At 38.7% G+C, this 7,804-nt stretch overlaps 1 pseudogene; it reads left to right on the forward strand.

Moving 5' to 3' along the window:
* Nucleotides 1–6,671: 6,671 nt before the first annotated feature.
* Nucleotides 6,672–7,012, forward strand: LOC110593143 (annotated as a pseudogene).
* The last annotated feature ends 792 nt before the right edge of the window (nt 7,013–7,804 follow it).

Consider the following 7,804-nt stretch of genomic DNA (forward strand, 5'->3'; position numbering starts at 1 on the left):
CCCTCTCTCACTGTGTCTCTCTCTGTCAAATAAATAAATAAAATCTTTAAAAAAAAGAAAAGCCAACACATTAGAGAATTTAACCTATCAAATGTGTGATTTTAATTTGAAATGTTTATTGTCATTAGACATGATATTTTAAAATTTTTATCCAAGTACTCCATGCTTTGCAATGTAAACTATACTCTTCAAGAACATAGTTTAAAAAATAAAATAATTGACTTGAGACAACAAAAAACAATAGCTCCAGGTCAATTCCAGTAGTAAACACTTTCCGTTCTTTTAGCTCTTCTTGTAATAACCTCCACACTTCTGTGATATATGTTCTTTTGATTTATCAATTGCAGGTGGTATCCAGTGACTTCTAATGATATATGAAAGTATTTAACTTTCTTACACCCCCCATCCAACTTCCAAATATAGTTCTATCACAATTTTTTCTTGGATCCACGTTTCACATTTTAGTTACCATGACTATGTAAATATTGTTCAAGGCTGATCCAACAGCATACTATGATTTTACTTCATCTCTTGTAAACCTATCTAGTTTTCCTTGAATTAATAATTAACTCAGTTTTAAAATAAACATTTCTATTTTGGAACAGCTTTAGACTTACAGAACTATTGCAAAGATACAACAGAGAGATCCCATAAAGCCTCCACCTAGTTTCCCTTATGATTACACTGGGGTATAGTTGTCACAATTAGTGAATCAATAATGATGCATTATTAACTAAAGTCAATATTCTATTCAGATTTCCTCAGTTTTTCCCTAACGTTTTGTTTTGTTTTGTTTTGTTTCTGTTCCAGGATCCTGTCTCCTTGGACTCCTTCTGGTTCTTAGAGTTTTCCAGACCCTCCTTGTTTTTATGACTTTGACAGTTTTGAGGAATGCTAGTCAGGTATTTTGTAGAATTACTGTCAATTAGGGTTTGTCTTACGTTTTTATCATGGTTAGACTGGGGTAATTTATTGGGAGGAAGACCATCCTCATCAGATCATAACAAGAGTACCTATTATTGATATGACTTATCACTGTTGGCATTAACCTTGATCTTCTGGCTTAAGGGAGTGTTAACTGCCCGCCGCCGTGCCCCATATCTATACTATACTCCTTGGAAGGAAGTCACTATGTTCAGCCCACACTTAATGAATGGGGAGTTAGCTCTACATAAATTATTTGGAATTCTTCTATATGGGAGATTTGTCTATTCTCCCCATTTATTCAATCATTTATTTATACAGTATGAACTCATGGATATCTATTTTTTATACTTTGGGTTATCATCCAATACAACATTTTTTTCATTATTTTTAAATTGTTCCAGCTTGGCCACTGGGAGTTCTGTCGGGTGGCTCCTGTATCCTTTTCACATATCTCCATCATTGTGGTGGGATTTTTAAATTTAATTTTTAAAATATTTATTTATTTGAGAGAGCAGGGGCACAGAGGGAGAGGGAGAGAGAATCTCAAGCCGGCTTCCCACTGAGCGCGGAGTCCGACCTAGGGCTCAACCCCACAACCCTGAGATCATGACGTGAGCTGAAATCGAGTCAGATGCCAAAATGACTGAGCCACCCAGGAGCCCCCCATTTTTTTTTAAGCATTCTCTTACTTTCTGGTACTACAAAATGCTATAGACTCATATTGTATTTTTCCTGCTCCAGTTTTTTTTTTTTTTTTTTTTTTTTTTAGAGAGCGAGCGAGAGAGAAACAGCATGAGAGAGGAGAGGGTCAGAGGGAGAAGCAGGCTCCCTGCTGAGCCGGGAGCCCGATGTGGGACTCGATCCCAGGACCCTGGGATCATGACCTGAGCCGAAGGCAGTCGCTTAACCAACTGAGCCACCTAGGCGCCCTTTCCTGCTCCGGTTTTAGAATCAGTCATTTCTCCAAGGAACACTGGTTCCTTCTGTTAGAGAATGGTATTAGAAGCCAAGATCTGGGTGCTAGTGTGCTCATTGCTACTAGGGTGTCTTGCTTCTAGGCCCTCCCAGCTGACAGAGATAGGAGATATACACAGTGTACTAATCCATGTATACCCACATATTTATAATGTAGCTGAGTCTCTCCATATAAACATGAGTTCATACCATCTCCAACTCTATTCCAGTTACTACATGGATCATCCTTGCATCTTCCCCTTCCTTATCTATAAGCTCCCATTCCAACGAGAACATGGCTCACATACTTACTGGTTCAATTCCAATACACACACAGTTTTTTCAGAATTATTAACCCAGGAAGCAACTAGTTTTTTATCAGTCTGTATAAAGTGTTTATGTATAGTTCCTTTGCCTTCAGTTTTACAGACTACACTCATTTCCAAAGTCACTTAGGTCAGACCTTTATTCTCCCACTCCCTCCAGAGAGGTTACTTCATATATTTGCAATATATTTAGATTCGTTTGTCACACTATGCATTTTATACTGGGTTCCCTCAACCTCCTAAATTATATTTAAAATTTGCATGCATTAAACTATACTCTTTGTGCTTTAAAGTTCTATGGGTTTTTGAAAAGGTTTTATAGGTTTGAATGTCTTATATTCACCATTAGAGTATCACACAGAATAGTTTCACCACCCTAAGAAACCCATGTGTTTCACTCCCCTCCTCCTGAACCCCTGACAATCACTGATCTGTTTTGTTTATCATTTCCATAGTTTTGTCTTTTTCAAAAAGTCATATAATTGGAATCATACAGTATGTGGTTTTTTCAGACTGGTTTCTTTCCCTTATCAGTATGCATTTAAGATTCATCCATGTCTTCTCATAGCTCATTTAATTGCTGAGTAATATCTCATTGTATGGATACAACAACCTCATTTTTCATGCACTTTCTTTGAACTTACCGCTAAATTTTGCAGTACTTCTCAATACCAAAATGTTTCAATACAAGTTTTACATGGTCATTTTTGTCAGATGATCTATCCGTTACTTTTTTCCCCTGCTAGAGACACCAAACCTGCAGTTTTTTAGTGTCCTGCTCCAATCTAGACAAGTTGTCCTCAAAAGGAGCTGCAGAATTGTCCTCCTGGGTTTGCTCTCTGATAATCATGCTGGAAATTCCTTTGTCTCTCTCTACATAAACTTTTTGTTCTCTGCATCCAATGTCTTCTTTGTTTTTTGGTTTACTTCTTTCCTTTAGTGGAACATATCCTTCAGCACCTTCCTGAGAAATAATGACTGGAAGATACATCATTGAAAATTCTGGCTTCACTCATGATTGAGAGTTTGGATATGTATAGAATTGAACATTGAAAATACATTTTTACTCAGAAATGTCAGGGAATTGTTCCATTCTTGTTATTGTTGTTTTAGTTGTTTAGTATTATTGTTTATTGTTCCAGTGTTGTTATTGAGAAATCAAATGATATTTTGATTCAAGGCTGAGAGGGAGGGTGTGGTAGGTGATCTATTTTGTTTTCATTAAAACATTTTAGGATATTTTACCTATGGTTTTCTAAAATTTCACAATGATATAATTTGGTAAGTTTCATTTTTGTTCATGGTGCTGGGCATTTAGTGATCTCTATCCATTTGAAGACTCATATCTTTTTGTTCTGGAAAATATTTTTGTACTATCTCTTTGATAATATTCTTCCCTACCATTCTGCCTTTCTTCTGGAACACTCATTAGGAGTTTTTGAACTTCTTGAATTCTCTAATTTTCTTATCTTTTCTCTCCTTATTGTCATCTATTTGTTTTTCTAGTTTCTGAGAAGTCTCCTTGGTTTTATCTTTCAATTCTTTTGTTTCATTTCTTGAATTCTTACTATCAAACTTTAGAGTTTCAAGAGTGGTCCTTTCTTACTCCATATTGTTTTATATATACACCGTGCACACGTCGGCTCTCCTTTTTTCCTATTTACTTCTTTCAGTCTCCCTCTTTTTTTTTTTTTTAAGATTTTATTTATTTGACAGAGAGAGACACAGCGAGAGAAGGAACACAAGCTGGGGGAGTGGGAGAGGGAGAAGCAGGCTCCCCACTGAGCAGGGAGCCCCATGTGGGGCTCGACCCTGGGATCATGACCTGAGCTGAAGGCAGACGCTTAACGACTGAGCAACCCAGGCGCTCCAGTCTCCCTCTTTCTTTCTTTTTTTTTTTTTAAGATTTTATTTATTTATTTGACAGAGAGAGACACAGCGAGAGAAGGAACTCAAGCAGAAGGAGTGGGAGAGGGAGAAGCAGGCTTCCCACCAAGCAGGGAGCCCGATGCGGGGCTCGACCCCAGGACCCTGGGATCATGACCTGAGCCAAAGGTAGATGCTTAATGACTGAGCCACCTGGGCGCCCCAGTCTCCCTCTTTCTTACTGGACATTTTCCTTAAACATCTGGCAGTCCTTGACCGGCCATTCATATTTATGAGTAGGTACTAAAACGTTGATTGGAAGCAGCCTATAGAAGGGCAGGACTTGACTGTAGGGAGAACTGGCTACAATTCTTTTGCTTTTTGTCAAATCAAAATTTTCCAGAGCTTCTATCTTCTGTGTCAGCCTCCACCACTCAGGTACCTGGTACCCTGTTTCAGAGTCTTTCATAGTTGTGTGAAGGAATTCAGCTTGTTTCGGGTGCCCTTCTGGGACTCTGCCCATGTGCCAAGTCATTCATTGACTTCTCACTTCCACTTTCTCTCTTCTACTTTTCCCACTTTCTACTTCCCTGTATATGCCTCAGATGTCTCCTAAGGTTCATCAAAGATTGATTTTGTATCTGGTCTTTGTTGTGTTTTTTGAGATGACCAATGGGACAGAAATGTCTATACACTGCCATCTGAAAACCAGAAGTCTTCTAGAACCATGCTTGTTTGGAAAGGTTTGATGAATATTTGTGATTTGAATCTGAAAAGTTGAAAAGAATTTGGTTAATTTTCTAAATAGAATTTTATAATTATTGGGTTGGTAAGTAGTGTTACATCAGGAAATTTTGCTTCGTATTAAATTTTCATGATGGCCATAAGTGCCATATATGGGTACCATTCCCAACACACTTATACAGCGAGGGTTCAGGGTATAAATGAACTTATACCAATTAAATGTACTGATGCCCTAATACAACAAACTATAAAACTTTCTGCTATAGACAACCACTCCTAAACATCTATTATCAGCAGCAAAATAGCTACATAGTAATGTCCACAATGAATGTCTCTGACCAGTTGCCAATGGAAATGATCCAGTTCTTCTTTCCCATTTCAATAACACTTGCTGTGCATGCTCAGTTGCTTATGATTGGCATACTGGAAATTAAGCTGAAGGAGATGGAAGATTAGGATAATCAAAATCAGGACATCAAAATGACAGTATCAAATGTCAATATATTGAATACCCAATCATCAATGTGTTATTTACTGAGCAACCTCTGTGCCTGTGCTACCGGCTGAAAAAAAAAAGGCATGACACCTTTTCTCCTGGAGGTTTCCATTCACTTAGAAGAACCACAACATACACATGAGCCACAATGATCAAATAAGACAGAAGACAGAAGTGTGGCAAAGTGCATCTTCTTGACACTTTGCAGTATGTAATTCTGGTAAAATTTGGGGTTGCCAGTATCCAGTCTCTAGCTTCTTTTTTTTTTTTTTTAAAGATTTTATTTATTTATTTGACAGAGAGATAGAGAGAGAGCACAAGTAGGCAGAGAGGCAGGCAGAGGGAGAGGGAGAAGCAGACTCTCCACTGATCAGGGAGCCCGACACGGGGCTCGATCCCAGGACCCTGGGATCATGACCTGAGCCGAAGGCAGCCGCTTAACTGACCGAGCCACCCAGGCGCCCCGAGTCTCTAGCTTCTTGAGTGTTGAGAAACAATTGCAGCAGTGGCAGCCCAATACCACAATTCAGTGACAAGGCAATTGTGGTGGTGGCTACTATGACTTCCCAGTCCCAGTTCTGTGACCCCTGAATGACATTTTAGGCAGTATGCTGGAATTTTTTTGTCTCAGTAGTTCAGGTTCTGGCCTCCTCATCTCCACTTTCCTGATTGTGGCAGAGGAAGCAACATTCCTGATAGATCAGTTCTGCAATGTTCTGGAAGTCACACCAAGAGTTATGCCTCGAGTTCACACCTCCATTGCTTCCAACAACTGTTAAAGTATGTAATCTCCTATATTTAACCCCCCTTTCTGCTTAAGACAGCTAGAGTATGTCAGTTTCCTACACTGAACCCTGACTAATATAGGACTAAAGTTAGGAATTTGAAGGGTTTGCGAGAACCAATTATATTAAATATGTAATTACTTTAAATGTTTAGTGGAACTTGAACTACTTACTTAATATGCCAAATGTTGAGGATTTAATCTTTTAAATGTAAGTATTAATTGAACATTAATCATAGAATAAGTAAAAGTAATGGATCTTATCTTTACACAATATGATAGGATTAATAATTACCAAGATGTTTAAGTTGATCTTAAAGACTTAAGAAAAACTAGATTGTAAAACTTAAGAATTTCAATATATTGAATATCAATTAAAACATAAGTAAGTATAAATAGTAAACCCCTCCAACAGAACTCTCCCCCTAGACATTAAAAAAATACAACTGGAATTTAGCACTATCTCTCCAGTCCCTCAGACAGAATCTAATATTGGAGAATACTCAATGAAATTTGTTGAGTGGATAAATGAGCAACAATACCATGAGAAAGATTTATCATCATAATTTTAATGATGAAGAAAGTGAAGTTCAACTGCGTCTCTTCCTCTCTGGGCTCAGACCTAGTTTGCGGGGACACGGCTAAACACACCAAGAAGGTTGGAATTGTTGGTAAATACGGGACCTGTTCCGGTGCCTCCCTCAGAAAAATGGTGAAGAAGACTGAAATAAGCCAGCATGCCAAGTACACTTGCTCCTTCTGTGGCAAAACCAAGATGAAAAGATGAACTATGGGGATCTGGCATTGGGGTGCCTGCATGAAAATGTAGCTGGTGGTGCCTGGACCCACAACACCACTTCTGCCCTTATAGCAAAGTCGGCCACCAGAAGACTAATGGAGTTGAAAGACCAGTAGAAGCTCCACCATTTGAAACACTGCTAGCCTATAGTAAATGGGTTGTCATGTAACAACAACAAAACAGAAAGAAAGTGAAGTTCAAAACAACTTACCACTAGATCAGTGGCCTTTAAAATTGGGTGTATGCACCCAGGGAGTATGTGATAAAATACCGTATGTTTTTGTTTGTTGGTTGGTTGGTTTTTTGAGAGAGAGAGTGGGTGGGGAGGGGCAGAGGGAGAGAGAGAGAGAGCGAATCTTAAGCAGGCTCCACGCTTAGCGGGGAGCCCAACGTGGGGCTTAATCCCACAACCCTGAGATCATGACTTGAGCCGAAATCAAGAGTCAGACACTTAACAGACACTGAGCCACCCAGTCACCCCTAAAATACCATGCTTTTTAATCAAATATCTTATTATGTACACAATATAATAGTGTACAAGTCATGTACACAATATACAAAAATGTACATAAATGAGAGGCTTGTGCTCAAAAATGTTTTAACGATGGTATGAGTGGTCAGGAAACTTTGTAGGTTACCGTGGTAGACCAAAGGCAAACTGTCTTCGGTGGGTGTCATGTTTCCTTATGTTTGTACCCCTGAAGTCCAGCCTACAGCCTGGCGTAGCAAGAGTGTTCGATAAATGTTCAGAATGAGAATGAATAGACCAACAGATGAATGGATGAATACAAGGACATTCATTTAGATGTCCCGGATAATATAACGAGCATGTGAAGGTGTCAGGATTCAAATTCAGATCTGCTTACTTCCAAAGTCTGTACTGTTATAATAACAATAGGTTGTTGCAC

Source organism: Neomonachus schauinslandi, chromosome 15 (genome assembly GCF_002201575.2).
Source record: "Neomonachus schauinslandi chromosome 15, ASM220157v2, whole genome shotgun sequence".
In the NCBI taxonomy this organism is placed as follows: domain Eukaryota; kingdom Metazoa; phylum Chordata; class Mammalia; order Carnivora; family Phocidae; genus Neomonachus; species Neomonachus schauinslandi.